Source organism: Solanum dulcamara, chromosome 1 (assembly GCF_947179165.1).
Source record: "Solanum dulcamara chromosome 1, daSolDulc1.2, whole genome shotgun sequence".
NCBI classification, from domain to species: Eukaryota; Viridiplantae; Streptophyta; class Magnoliopsida; order Solanales; family Solanaceae; genus Solanum; species Solanum dulcamara.
The window spans coordinates 5645633-5661368 of NC_077237.1; positions in this window are offsets into that span (position 1 = coordinate 5645633).

Genomic DNA, 15736 nt, shown 5'->3' on the forward strand with positions numbered 1-15736 from the left:
CTTGTGAATGGAGTTTCGAAAATTCAAAAATTGCTTGAAATTATTTGAAGATCAGATTCTCAAACTTTGATTAAATTTCATGATCAAATAGATTTTTGAAGAAAAGTCATCACAATTTGATCCAAAATTTATGACTAAACATTAGCGTAATTTAAGTTTTAAAAAAAAAAATGACCAATTGGTATTTTAGAAAAAATATATAAGGTTTTGAAATATATACTTACTAATCTACACAATATACGTAATTTAGATTATTAATTAATATAATGGTTCTAATTTTTTCTTTCTTTATATTTAGGCAATTTTACTTTTTTCATGAGATCTTCTCCATAGCTGAACGAATTTATTGTTTAGTTTTTTGATTGGTATACATAAATTATACACTAATTATATACATATTATATTTAAATTATATATATATATATGTATATATATATATATACAATGTATGTATATATATATATATATATATATATATACATATATATATTATACCTCTCGTTCTTTCTTCATAAACCCTTGTGAGGGTTTCATGTAGTTTCAACAGTTCCTCCGCTTTCACGATAAATTTGCCTCTATCAACTATATTTAATTTAATCAATTGATTGAACGACTATTTAAATTAAATCTTCTTCTTGTTTTTTATACCCACTTGTTTTTCTCACCTTTTATTGTTACCTACTTACATTTTCGATGTTCCCATCTTTAAGACATTATAATCAAGAAATTGTCAATTTCAATTTTCAAAACAGATGGTCGTCCAAATATCTTTTGCCTTGTAAAGACAAAAGCGGTTACAATTTTCAGTCCAAAATCAACTCAAATCGAATTATATATATATAATGGATCATGAGTGACACCCACACTTAACCTCTTAAGTGGAGAACCAACGATCACGAACCCCAACTTATAAAATATGAAAATAACACGAAAGCTCAATTTATGAGAGTAAGAAGTAATAAAACCACTAAAGTCTATAGGTACGTTTTTCCAAAATCTGAAAGTCATCACTTCAAGGACATCTAATTCTAAAATACTAAATCTAAAAATATCAAATACCAGAGTAAATAAATAACTTAATGTGTACGAAAACTAAGAACATCATGCCATGCCCGAGAGAATCCAATACGAGCTAGAAGGAATTGCTCACCCTGAAACTTGATGTGCTGGACACTGGCTAAAGCTGAAGTCGAGTCGAAGTCGATGGAACACTCGCTGCACTCCACAAAATAAAATAAAGAAAATTACAAGTAGGGATCAGTACGGGACAACATGTACTGAATAGGTATCATCGATCGACTCAAAATAGAAATCAATATGCATAAAGTAATAGCGAAAAATCAACCATAGCACTTAACAGGTGACAACCAACAAGATCAAGACCAAGTGACAACACAATGAACAATTACATAACCAATCAACAATATTAAGATCACACATGAGGATTCATGCCTCCACATCACGCTCTTTTGAAAAATGAGTTATTGGAGATTTGGTAGCATTAAGTCATTTTAATTGATTTTCCTTTAATATTATCGTGCCGAAATGTGACACCCGATCCAAATATACCATGCCGGAACGTGACACTCGATCCAAATATACCGTGTCGGCTCGTGACACCGATCCAAATATAATTAATTTATCATTCTTTATTATTACATTCCACTTCATTAACGATATTTCATCAAGCTTTCTTTATTCAAGACACCATTTTTGATAGAAAAAGTTCAAGATTATGGATTTCACGGTCTTGTGATTTCAGACCAATCACAACAACATACAAACCATCCAAATTACAACAATTAAATGCATAGTAAACTTCACACATTACTCAATGACTATCAATCGCTATTAAGAGTCTATCTATGATATAGAATAAACCATAATCTACCTCAACCGAAGAACGGAAGTTGAGCAAGCTAATCCACCAATGTTTTTCCTTTCTTTGATGCCTCAAAATGTTTCCAATCTATTAAATATATAATATTCATAAGTACACAAGAATGTAGACACCCATATTACTACAATAAAATTTTCAAATCTCAAGCATAGAGTGAAAGTCTCAATTTTCTCAAATATCATCTACCTAATGGATATTAATATAATACAATACACCTTATATTTAATTATCCATCTTAAGACGTCAAAAATTGATTTATAATATAATAACAAGAAACGTAAATTCCAAATTATACAAAACAGTACCTAACCTAACTTTGCAGAACCTTAAACCTAATGCTAAAATATATCATCTACATCTAATCATTAGTTAATAATAGAAACTAAAACTTGGTCCCCTCAGAACACCCGAAACAAATAGAACGTTACAGTAACCATGGAAAGTTTGCACTTTCAATTTCTCATCCACTTCAATTATTAATATAATAGTACTATGACCATTTATCAATATATAAAATCATAGAGATTAGGAATTGGTTATATATATATTTCTTTACCTGAAGCCTTCGATTGTTCCTTTTCCGTGCTCGCTATCGCACAAGGAGTTCTTCTCCTTTTTCTTTTCTTTTTTAATCTTTATGTATTACAATTCATAAACTCTATCCTTTTATTTTAATAATTAGTATAGAGTATTAAATAACTTATTAACTTAGCCTACTAATTAAATTAGTTATTTAAATTTACTCCTCAACTAAATAACCATGGTTATCGAATAATCCAAAATACCCGTTAAGAGTTTTCGAGATGAGTCATTTATAAAATAAAAACTCTTAATATTCAAAACGACCTAATGGGTCGTACAACAGATACCAATCGACGAACGCCTATAGAAAGTAAGTACTAAATTTTTAATTTTACTATTTGCACTTTATACCCTTAATAATTCGATTCGACTGAAACAAATAATTTTAATCTAAATTTTATATTTATCTTAAATTTTTTATTAATTATAAGCTAAAATTTCTTTTTTCAATATGCATAGTGATCGGGTCAACTTACTACATTTGTTTTATATTACAATCTTGCTTAATATGAGCCATCTATGAAAAGGGTAAAATATGAATGCTCTAAGTGTGATGAATTTAATGTATTCATCAAAGTGGATGTCCATCATTGTTTATTCAAAATAAATGTATTTAATAAATTAGTTAGAATCTTGTAACTTTCAATATGGTATTTTACCTTATATAAATAGGTATTTCTAGTACTACACGATTTACCTCTCTCGTCTATATTTTTTGTTCTGCTCATATTTTATAGTGCATAATTAATACGACGATTGTTGTCGGTAATATAATATTTTACTTTTTTTCATTCCAAAATAAATATTACTTTAGCAAAAATAGATTGTCTCAAAATAACTATTGCTTTAGGAATTCTGGATAAAAAATAGTAATATTTTTCAATTATATCTTTATATTAATGAACTACTTCTTTATAGTGTTGAATCCTCGAGAAACATCTAATATGGTAATTTATTAAACTATACCAATCTATGTATTATTTTTCTTAATAAGCATGAAATAAGCTAAAGTAACATTTATTTTGAGACAAAGAGGGTATTTCCTAATTCATTTGCTAAGACTTTTTTAGATAACCAATACTTAATATTGGAATTGGCACACAATTGAACCTCTTCATTAATCTGCATTAATTATTTTATATTATATTTTGCATAAAATGATATATAGATAACAAATTAATTTCATACATAACTTTCCTAATAAACAACTACTAAATGCTATATTACTTACGTAAGATTTTAATGTATGCATAGCTCACGGCTCACGCTCCAAATCAGCTACCAATGATCCCCTAGGATTTAGGTTTAGATTTAGGGTTGAAACTTTGGAATATCATATTGGTTCAAATAATCACGTTTTGACTTTAATTTTTCAATAATTGATGAAGTGTCAATTAATATGAATATTGTGATAAAACGTTGATATTTGTTATTATTCTCTTAAAAGAGAATATAAAATATAAATTGAACTAATAAAAATGAATGAAAGTAATTTATGTTTCTTTTTTTACGCTCCAATGCATGCATTGAATGTAGACTTAAATTTGTAAACCAAATGTTACATCAAAAATATACATTTATATGCATGTAACTCATGAGACATACAATATGATTTCCATATTTTCAACACGCCCAATGTTTCTACAAGTCACATCTATATTTTTGATCCACCAACCAAAAAAAAGTTTTATGTTCAAAAGTAGCCGCCATAGTAGCAATATGAAAGTGTTTTAAAAATGTTTCAGGTTTAGTGATACTCTTTCAAACACAATTTCACTTTTCTAATTATTTGGTACCAACTTTCACTTAGACACCTAAATCAGGAGATGTTCATTTTAGATACCTTATGTAAGGGTCAAATGTGTCATCTTGACACTTTTTAAATAATCTATTATTAAACTCAAGAGCGTGTATTACAATTTCGTCCACATGGATTAGTTGACCAATTATATCATGCCAACTCTATCTTCTTTACACGTCATATTAACTTTAAATTTAAATACTCAAAAGTTGATCTTCAACTTCATTTTCTCTTCAGTTCAAAAACCCATCTTCCTCAGTTCACCGATCAAAATCCTAGATAAGAATATGAAAGTTCAATCTTTCTTGATTTTCATTCAATTCTTAGTTAGTACTAACTGTTATGCTAGTTTATGTTGCCAATTTCCAGGTTTAAAGGTTGAAATCAAGTGTTGGAGATTGCAAGGGTGAACTTCAATCCAAGCTTTTTGACATCTCTATCAACTACTTCTTGTGTTTGCATGTTTCATTCTTGAAGAAGAATGTGTATGTTCTGGTTGTTTCCACTCTCTTTTAGCATTTTGTAACTAGGTTTTTTTTTGGAGAAGAAGGTGAAGGGTTTTTACTATCAAAATGAAATAGAGATGCTGTCACTACCTCCCAGTTGCAGCAAATGACAAACAAAAAGAAGAAGTAACAGCAGCACCAGCTTTGAATACTTTTTGGTATTAAATTGTCGTGTCACATTATCAAATTCTCATGTATCATATTCGAATTCAAAATGATAGTTTATGTATCAGATTCTCATGTATCAAGCTTTACTGCTTCTGATACATCAACAGTAACAGCAGCAGCAGACTATTATCAGATTCTCATGTATCAGATTTGAATTTAAGAAGAAAATTTATGTATCAAATTCTCATGTATCAAACTTTACTGTTTCTGATACATCTACAACCTATATCAATACAAGATGTTATGTATCAACCACAATTCAGTTGAAAATTAATACAACAATCTTCAATGTATCAACCCTTAATCTGTTGAATATGTCGAATGATTATGTATCAGTTATTCTTATGTATCAGATTCGAATTTAAGATAAAAATTTATGTATCAGATTCTCATGTATCAAGATTTACTGTTTCTGATACATCTGCAACATATATCAATACACGATGTTATGTTTCAACCACAATTCAGTTGAAAACTAATACAACAATCTTCAATGTATCAACTCTTAATCTGTCGAATATGTCGAATGGTTATGTATCGGCTATTCTCATGTATCAAATTCGAATTTAAGAGGAAAATTTATATATCAGATTCTCATGTATCAAGCTTTACTGTTTTTTATACATCAGCAGTAACAGCAGCAGCAGACTATTATCAAATTCTCATGTATCAAATTCGAATTTAAGAGGAAAGTTTATGTATCAGATTTTCATATATCTGATAATAGTCTATTGGTGCTGTTATTGCTGATGTATCAGAAGCAGTAAAGCTTCTGATACATGAGAATAGTTGATACATAACCATAGCTGATATATTCGACAGATTAAGGGTTGATACATTGAAGATTGTTGTATTAGTTTTCAACCGAATTATGGTTGATACATAACATCTTGTATTGATATGGGTTGTAGATGTATCAGAAGCAGTACTGCTTCTGATACATAAACTAATACATGAGAATAGCTGATACATAACCATAGCTGATACATTTGACAGATTAAGGGTTGATACATTGAAGATTATTGTATTAGTTTTCAATTGAATTGTGGTTGATACATAACATCTTGTATTGATATAGGTTGTAGATGTATTAGAAGCAGTAAAGCTTCTGATACATGAGAATCTGATACATAAACTGATACATGAGAATAGTTGTATACATAAGAATAGCTGATACATTCGACAGATTTAGGGTTGATACATTGAAGATTGTTGTATCAGAAGCAGTAAACCTTGTTGTAGTTTGGTAATTTTTTCTTTTAACAATTAGGCTTCAATCTCCATATTCCAAACATTACCAACCCAGTAGCGATGACACCAACAATAAATATATTTCTTGCTCGATTTATTTTTTCATCAAAAGCCTTGACTTTCTTCAACAAACCCCAGATCACCTTATTTGCTTGAGGAGGGTGTCGATCTTCATACCAATAAAAAAATCACGGCCACCCATTTTCTATAAAATCAATCAGAAAAAAAAAATTAGAAGCCCACAATTAACTATACAATTAACTTTAAGAAAAATAAAGAATTACTTTACCTTTGAAAGTTTACAAGTAAAAAATCTACGACCTGGATTTAGTTGGGTCCAAGAAGTCTTTAATCGTTCTTCATTACCACATTTACAATATCGACATTCATCCAAAGAGGCCATGGAAGAGTTGGAACAGCTCGACATGAAAGTGTTGGAGAAGCTTGACATGAAAGAGAGAAAAACAAAGAAGAAGAGAGAAAATTGATTATTTTTTTTCAAATCAGAGAAAGAAGCTAAGAATTAGGGCAAAATTGAAGAAGAGAGAAAACTGATTATTTTTTTTCAAATCAGAGAAAGAAGCTAAGAATTAGGGCAAAATTGAAGAAGAAAGGGTATAAATACATAGATGGGAGAGATATTACCATTATAGGCCAAGTATGATGACACGTCAGATTAAAAAATAGATTCTACGCGCCTCAGATGGGTGGAAAATACGCGAGATGCCAACTGTGTAAAATGTGTCAAGATGACACATTTGACCCTTACATAAGTGTCTAAAATGAGCATTTTCTGATTTAGGTGTCTAAGTGAAAGTTGGTGCCAACTTTAAGGGGCCAGGGGCCACTGATGAATTTCGTCTTTTTTGAAATTTAATTTGGTGAAAATACTTTTCTAAAACTAAGGACTCGTTTGGACCATAGATTATTCACCTTTTCGAAATAACTTTTCATTTTATTTGAAGATGAGTGTTTAGTCATGAAAATTTCTTATTCAATTTTAAGTTGTATTTCTTATTTGGATAATGGTGTTCATTTTTGAAGTTGTGTTTAAGTACATTCACGAAAGAACATTATTCCAAATATCCTTTGCACAAAAAAAAGAAAAAAAAATATCAAACACAATCTTATCTTCAATTTCAACTTGATAAATTTCAAATAAAGTACAAAATATTTAAAATTTATCGTCAAACGCTAATTACATACTCCCATTATTTCATTTTAATTGTTATTTTAATTTTTTTTACGCTCATTAAAAAAATTAATGTATTGTGCATACTAATTAAGCTACCTCTTTTAAAACTAATTAGCTCCCAAAACACTATCCATAAACCATATATAGTGTTTTTGGAGCTAAAATAATAATTAATTTCAGATGAAAAAAAATAGGTTTTTAATTCATCTTATTAGGCTTTCAACCCAAAAGACAAAATAGAAGTAATAATTAAAGTCAGGAGAAAGACAGGAGATCAGAAAAGATAACTTTCAAGAGTTTATGAAGGGAGAAGGAATTAGGGGACAATCTTAAGAAATAATTTGGCGGATATGAAAATTCATAATTTTCGTTTTTTACAAGTAAATAAAAATATATTATTTTTTTAAAAATATTTATATATAATTTAGAAAAGTATTAGGAGAGGTGGAGTGGAGAGATAAAGTTGTGGCCAGTGGTGACGGTGGGGCTAAGGGGTATAGTGGTCGATGTCTCGACGGCCGGCGTGTTGAAAGGTGGAAAAGATCAGACAATCAACGTGAAAGGTCATTTGTGATTATTTTTTTCTATTTTACATTTGAGAAATCGTTTTTAAGGAATTTACTTTTTTAAAAAAAATATTTTTCAATAATTTTGACAAATTAAATATGTAAATATTGAAAAATATCTTTTTGCAAAATGTTTCCTCCGTACCGAACCAAACATATCCCATATCAGATTTAAACTCTGGGTATGGAGAAAATCGTGTTGGGAGTGTCACTCCTAAGTGGGTCCTGCAATGCGCGATTCAAATTTAGTGGGAGCTCCAATGCGGGCTCCAATATATATATATATATATATATATATATATATATATATATATATATATATATATATATATATATATATATATCTTCTTGGAAATTGATTTATTAAATAAAAATCTGACACATTTGCCCCCAATATAATGAGTTTTAAGATGCAATCTAGTGGTTGCGATTGGGCCACCTAATTACATATTGAGATGCAAGGTTAAAATTCAGAATTTCTAATATGTAAATATAAATTAAAATTATTTTAAATAAATATTATATTCTGCTTATAATTTTAAGAGTTCAATAGAAATTCCCTATCAAAGTCAAAATTTTATACCACTTTACATTGGAATAAACCCTTTCTCAAGAAAATAATAAAGGAAAAAAACAAAAAAACAATTATTTTAAATAGTTATATAAATCGGTGTAAAGAAATTTTTCCCTATCATTATGTTTTTCTTATTGTTATTAGAAATAAATATTTTTGAAAATAATATTCTCCCCACAATGCATGTACTATAGATAAAGGAAAAACCACTATCAGTGTTTTAGCCGGTTATAAAAAATTTATTTACTTTATTTTTTCTTCGTTAGATCGTTATGTTTACTATAATCTATTATCTGTTATTGTATATTACTTTAATCTTAATAATGCAAAAAGATTATACATCGATAGTGCGCATGATAATAAGTATATATATTAATATGATTATTATATATGTAATAATGTCCCATTAATAATTACCTCTAGCATATATATATATATATATATGTATGTATTTCACCTATTTACTTGTTACCTTCAACTATATACGGGGTTTTCAATAGGGAGAAAAATATTTTCTACAATATTTTTGATAGGTCAAAAATTTTAAAAAATATTTTTTAAAAATTAATAAATTTTGTAAATATGAGGAAAATTATTAATTTCATAAATGACACGACATTTCATATTATTTGTGTCATCCTCAGTACTCTCCAACACACCTCATCTTCACCTCTACGTAGCTGATACTATGAATGATGGTATCCCGTGTAGGTGCACTATCTCATCAATATATATCTGGGCTACCCCCCTCCCCTCCACTCTTACCCCACCCTATCTCTCAGAGTATTTGTCTAGATTATATACCAATATATATATGCATGCATGCTCTCTCGTAGCATGCATTGAGAGGCATGGGAAATCTAGGGTGGCAATTGAAGTTTATCTGAATCTTTTTCGTCGAAAAATTACCTGTTGTTCTTCTATTTAATATAGTAAAACAAAAGTACTTTTAAGAGGAAAAGAAAAGAAACTATCTGAGTCCACATAAATCACTGTGTACGCCCTTAAGGAATTTAATCTGCTCACTATATCTGAGGTTATGAATTATTTCCTCCCAAGATAAAACAGATAACCTATTAAAGAAATAGTGGTACCTCAAATTTCAATAATTTCACACAAAAAACTCAACTTTGTTTGTAAGAAATTATATATGTAGAAGAGGGAGAAATTCAATGTTGAAAAATGAGATGAAAATTCTTTATTTATATACAACAAAGGTTAGTGTGAACATGCGCTTATTCTGTCTAATCGAAAAAGTCACAACCATTCGCAAAAGTCATAACCTTTCAGAAAAATTGCAACTCTTCAAAAAAGTCACAATTTTTTGAAAAAGTTACAATCCTTCGCAAAAATCACAATCGTTCAGAAAGTTCACAACTCTTTGAAAAATGCATGCACAACCTTTTATAACGGTCACAACATTTTAAAAAAGACATAACCTTTTATAAAAGTCACAACACTTTATTTTCCATTTACACCTCTAAAACTCAATATTACCTTTTTATATATAATGTGATTTTCTTTTTAGTTTATTTGTGTGTATACTTTTTAATATTTTAAATTCTCTTAATAAAAGTTTGAATAATCTAGGTAGTATGAGAGAGTCACACTCAAAACGGGCATAGGCCATAGGGTACCCTTTTAATTTGATGGAGACTTCAATAAGACGCAGTACCTAACAGATATTTGTTTTTTATATTATAAACTATACTATATAATAAAATCAAGAGGTAAGTTTTTTTTTAGTTGATTTTTAATTTACCAAATAATATAGTACCCACCACACCCTTCCTACCTAATGAATCATTCCATGTGATTTGTTTTTCCTTCAACCATATTCTTTCTTTCTCTTCTTTTTTTTTTTTTTTAAAAAAAAAAATCATCTCCGATTTTTGTATTGAAGTTTTGACATTTTAATTTAAATTAGCATCGCATAAACTCATTAAAATTTAGTTGGGGAGAGGGGGAAGAGATTCTTATTATTAAAAAAAAATAATTCGTGTTTAGAAGCTCAAATATAACATGCGACATTTGATGAATAACGATAAAAATGATTTTGTTTATTCGTCACAATCCTTATTGGTCCTATAAATAATAGATTTTTTTTTATGATTAAATAATTTATTTGGACACTAGAGCTAAGTAGAATTAATGTGAAGGGCAATTATTATTATGTTTCCTTGTCGTGTTGAGATATATGATCCTTTTTCTCACAAGCCAAATAATTAAGTTAAAAGAACAATGTGACGAACAATAATACTTCTCTTTACTATTGCTATTACATTATTAAAAGAAGAAGAAGAATATTTCATCCGTTCATAATTATTTATTTATGTTTGATTTGATGGACAATATATTATTACAGACGCATCAAAAAAAGACTTTTCAAAATGCAAAATTTCATAATAGAATCATTGTAGAAGAAAGGCACTCCCTCTGTCCAATTTTATTTGTCCATTATACTAAAAATAAATATTCAATAATACTAGTCCAATTTATGAAATTAAGAAATAATTTTAACTTAGTTTCTAATTTACCCTCATCATTAATTAATAGTCATTACCCTATTAGATTTTTTAAGATATTATATTTATTATATTCAAAGAGTGATATGGTAAAATTACCCTTCTATTTATAATTTTTAAGCATTGTACAAGGTTAATAGTTTATAAATATTATTGGACGGAGGAAATATAAGTAAGGTATATTTAACTCGACAGACAATAAGCTATTACAGACGCATTAAAAAAACTTTTCGAAGTACGGAATTTCAAAATAAAATCATTGCATAAGAAATGTATAAGGATTGAGAACCAGAACAGGATTTAGCCTTTAAGCAAGAACATGAATATCTATTTTTAACCCCAATTCTTTGGCTTCCAAATTAAAATAAAAAGTTTCATTTTCTTACTGACACATCACTCTATATCATTGGATATATATTCAAGAAGGGTTGCTTGATCACTCTAACATTTTTTAAGAAATAATAAATAAATGACAATTTTATTATATCACTTCTAATTATATATTATAAGTTATTTAAATATTAAAAATAAATAATATTTAATTATAAAAATAAAATAATTTTTTTTTAAATAGTGGCAATTAAAAATAAATGGATCGGAGGACAATAATAGTATATCCTACACAAAACATAAATAGTTGGCCTAAATAGATAATTGATTGAAACAAAAAGGTGCATATGGAATTAAATACAGCCAACACAATACTGTGGGGTTCCACTCATAATACTCGAAAGACAATTAATATTCATTTTCTTGTTTCTCTCTCTCTTTTTTTTTAAAATTATAAATATTAAATAAGTAAAAGTGAATGAAGTAGTTCTTCAATATAAAAATATAATTAAAATAAATCACTAATTGCTGTCCTTAAATTCCCAAAGTAATAAGTATTTGGGATAATAATTCTTTTTTTCTAAAGCGATACTTATTTTACGATAAAAAAACATATTAGTACTCCCTTTGTTTTTTGTTAATTGTCACAGTTTTCTTTTTGAGAGTCAAATAATATGAGTTTTGATTAATATTTAATAAGTTTTTTTAATTATTAATATGAAAAAATTTACAATTTATAGTACTTTTTGTATAGTTTTTGAATATCAAAAAATTTATATTAATATGGAATTAATGAAATCTAATTTAGTTTTGAAAATTAGTCAAATTGACCTCTCGAAAAATACAACATGACAACTATTGATTTTGCACAATTCTTAAGAAACTATAAATGGAAGGACAATTCTATCATATACTCTTTGAATATAATAAATACAATGTTTTGAAAAATGTAATAGGAAATGACTACTAATTAATAATAAGGATAAATAAGGAACTAAGTATAAATTATCTTTTGATTTCATAAATTAGACAAATATTATTAAACATCTGTTTGAACAAGTAAAGATGAGCGGGGGAGTACTATTTCTTAGCTATGTCCCAATGATTGTGCTGCTTCTCTCTTTCTTGGTAATTGTAAATTATTAAGTTCTAGGTAACAAGAAAACATCAAAATCTAATGTTAATTAATCTTGTTTAGCTACCACTTTATTCCTTTTTATCAAAGTTTTCTTAAGAATCTCAACACTTTTAATTATCTTTTCTTTAAAATATTCTTTCTTTTACTTTTCTTTTAAACATTATCTTAATTGGCAGTCAATCAGAACTAGTAACCAGAAAAAGACACAAGAGTTCAACTATTATATATATATGTGTGTGTGTTCAGGGTATTATTTCCCTAAAAAGAGCAATTTTAAAGGAGGATTTGACCATCTTAACCTTTGTCAATGTTTGACATTTTTAATGATAATCATATGACATTTGATATTCATTGACCCAATTAATTTAGATTCGCCCGTATACAAGATACGTTAAATAGAGATTAAAAATGCTTGTTACCTATATATGGGAGTTTTTCTAATACAATATTCGAACTTGCTACTCGTTACTAAAGATAGAGAGATTCAATCAATTCCGACACAATTTTGTGTCCATTTCATTTTTATGGTTTTATATATTTGCTATACTTCCCCAATAATTATTAATCAGGAAGCATTTAACATGTGGGACTATGTTATGATTCACCAAAGACAAAGAGACATAGTGTCTATAGCTATATTTATTTTATTTGGCATGGGTTATATTTTGCTATAATGAAAAAGATTTATCTTCATTTTCAAGTTTCATTAATCATTATGTTCTTAATAATGAGTTGTTGGTTGTACAATAATTCATCATAGTAAATATCCAAATAGCTAGGGGTCATTTGGTCCAAACGACAAGTTGTGCAAAAATTAATAATACACAAAAATTGTTGTGCTGGAATTGTTTCTAGTATTACTACTCCCTCCGTTCATCTTTACTTGTCCACTATTGACTTTGCATAATTCTTAAGAAACTATAAATAGAAGGATAATTTTACCATATTATCCTTTGAATATAATAAATACAATATCTTGAAAAATGTAATAAAATGATTACTAATTAATGATAAGGGTAAAATAGGAACTAAGTATAAATTATCTCTTGTATTTTTAGTATAGTGGACAAGTAAAAATGAACGGAGAGAGTAGTATTTATATATCTATCCATCTTTACTTGTCCATTATATTAAAAATAAATGTCCAACAATACTTGTTCGATTTGGAAAATCAATGAATTATTTACCTATTTGTGTCCATTGTACCCTTGCTATTAGATACTATTCAATATCTAATACATTTTCCAAAGTATTAAATTTAATATATTCAAAGGGTAATATAGTAATACTACTCCTATTATTTATTTATTTATTGCTTCTTAAGGTGTGTGTCTATCAATAGTGGACAACTATTGTTGGATAGACGAAGTAGTAAAATTGATTCAAACCTCCCTATAACGACGTTATTTCTCTATTTTTAGTTTCCTAGTAAAATGTTGTTATAGAGAACATACAATACAATATAATATAACATGAAAATTGATTGCAAAAAAAGTTGATTGCTATAGTAAAATGTTGTTATAGAGAAATCATACAGTACTATAAATGACAATTTTGTGTCTTAATCTATCAAAATCATTATCAAGGGCGGACCACCTTACAGTCAGGGGTCCATCCGAACCCCCTTCGGCGAAATATTATACTACTTATACATAGTTAAAATATTTTTTTATGTATATATAGTAGATGTCAAACACTCTTTTTTAATTCATTCATCTATTTTTTCAGATTTTAAATCATCTTACTAAAAATTTTGACTCCACAATTCATAATCTAGTAGATAATTGAAACTCATCTTACCAAGTTTCTAAACTTATTAAAAATAACCTAAATAATCAAAAGTTGGCTTTTCAAAGTGGACCAAGTAAACAAGAGTGAACCCATCTACCAGCAAAAGACATATAATAATTTGTCTTAGAACCCACATGGAATTGAAAAAAAACAAAATCAGATGGGCCTTCATTCTTAGCCATTTGGCGCTAGATTTTGGCTAAATTTTTTTGAAATTTACAAATTATTTCAAATAAATGTTTATTTATCAAATTAGCCTATCATATTAAATTTCTCTCATAAAGTTAAACTGTGTTTTCATGTCCAAACACAACTTAAAGGGCAGTCCGGTGCACTAAAGCTCCCGCTATGCGTAGGGTTCGGGGAAGGGCCCGACCACAAGGGTCTATTGTACTCAGTCTTATCTTGCATTTCTGCCAGAGGCTATTTCCAAGACTTGAACCCGTGGCCTCCTGGTCAAATGACAGCAACTTTACCAGTTACTCGAAGGCATGTCTAAACACAACTTCTACTTACAAATTCCCCTTTCCAGCTTCAACTTTCAATATTACATTTTTTCAAATCTCAACCAAGTTGAAAACTTTATCTGGTATTTTGCACTGATTTGCTTCATTTTTTTGGTGTATAAAACTTGCAAATTGCAGAAAAAACTGCACCAAAACAGTAGCCAAATCTAAATAAGTAATGGAAAAAGAACACTTGTACCCAAAAAGAAAACTATTTATACGCATTTATCCTTTACTTTCATACCCCCATGTTTTTAACTGTTAATTCGCTATTTTGCGTTTATTGCTTGATACCATCAGAGTATGTATATGCTCTGATGGTATCAAAGAGAAGTAGAGAACACTACTCAGTTACTCCTTGATACCATTAGAGTGTGTGTATATATATATAAAACAAATAGTGTTTCAATGAAAAGACTATTCAATTACTGTTGATACCTTCAAAGTATATAGATACTATCAGAGTATATATATACTCTGATGGTATTAAGGATAAAGAAGCAATGATTTAGTGAATAGAACAAGGGAGCAGAAAGGCTAAATAGTTTGGACCGTGGGTCCAAGTCGAATAAATAGTTTGGGTTGAATTCAATTTGTGTAGTCTCCCCCTCCCCCCCCCCCCCCCCCCCCCAAAAAAAAAAAAAAATTAATTAAAATAACAACAAAAACTAGACCAAATATTGCATTTAGACAACAAACAAAAACTGAACCAAAATAATTTAGGGGTTAAAATTAAATTTAGAGATAATAAGATCCTCCCATAGTTTAGGTGTATAAATAATACCAAAAATTAATTTCAAAATGATAATAAAATCCTCGCATAAACTGACAATTTCGCCATAATTCAGAGTATTCTTATGTCTATGTCTTATCCCTTGTTGTTCCATCATCAAGATCCGCGAT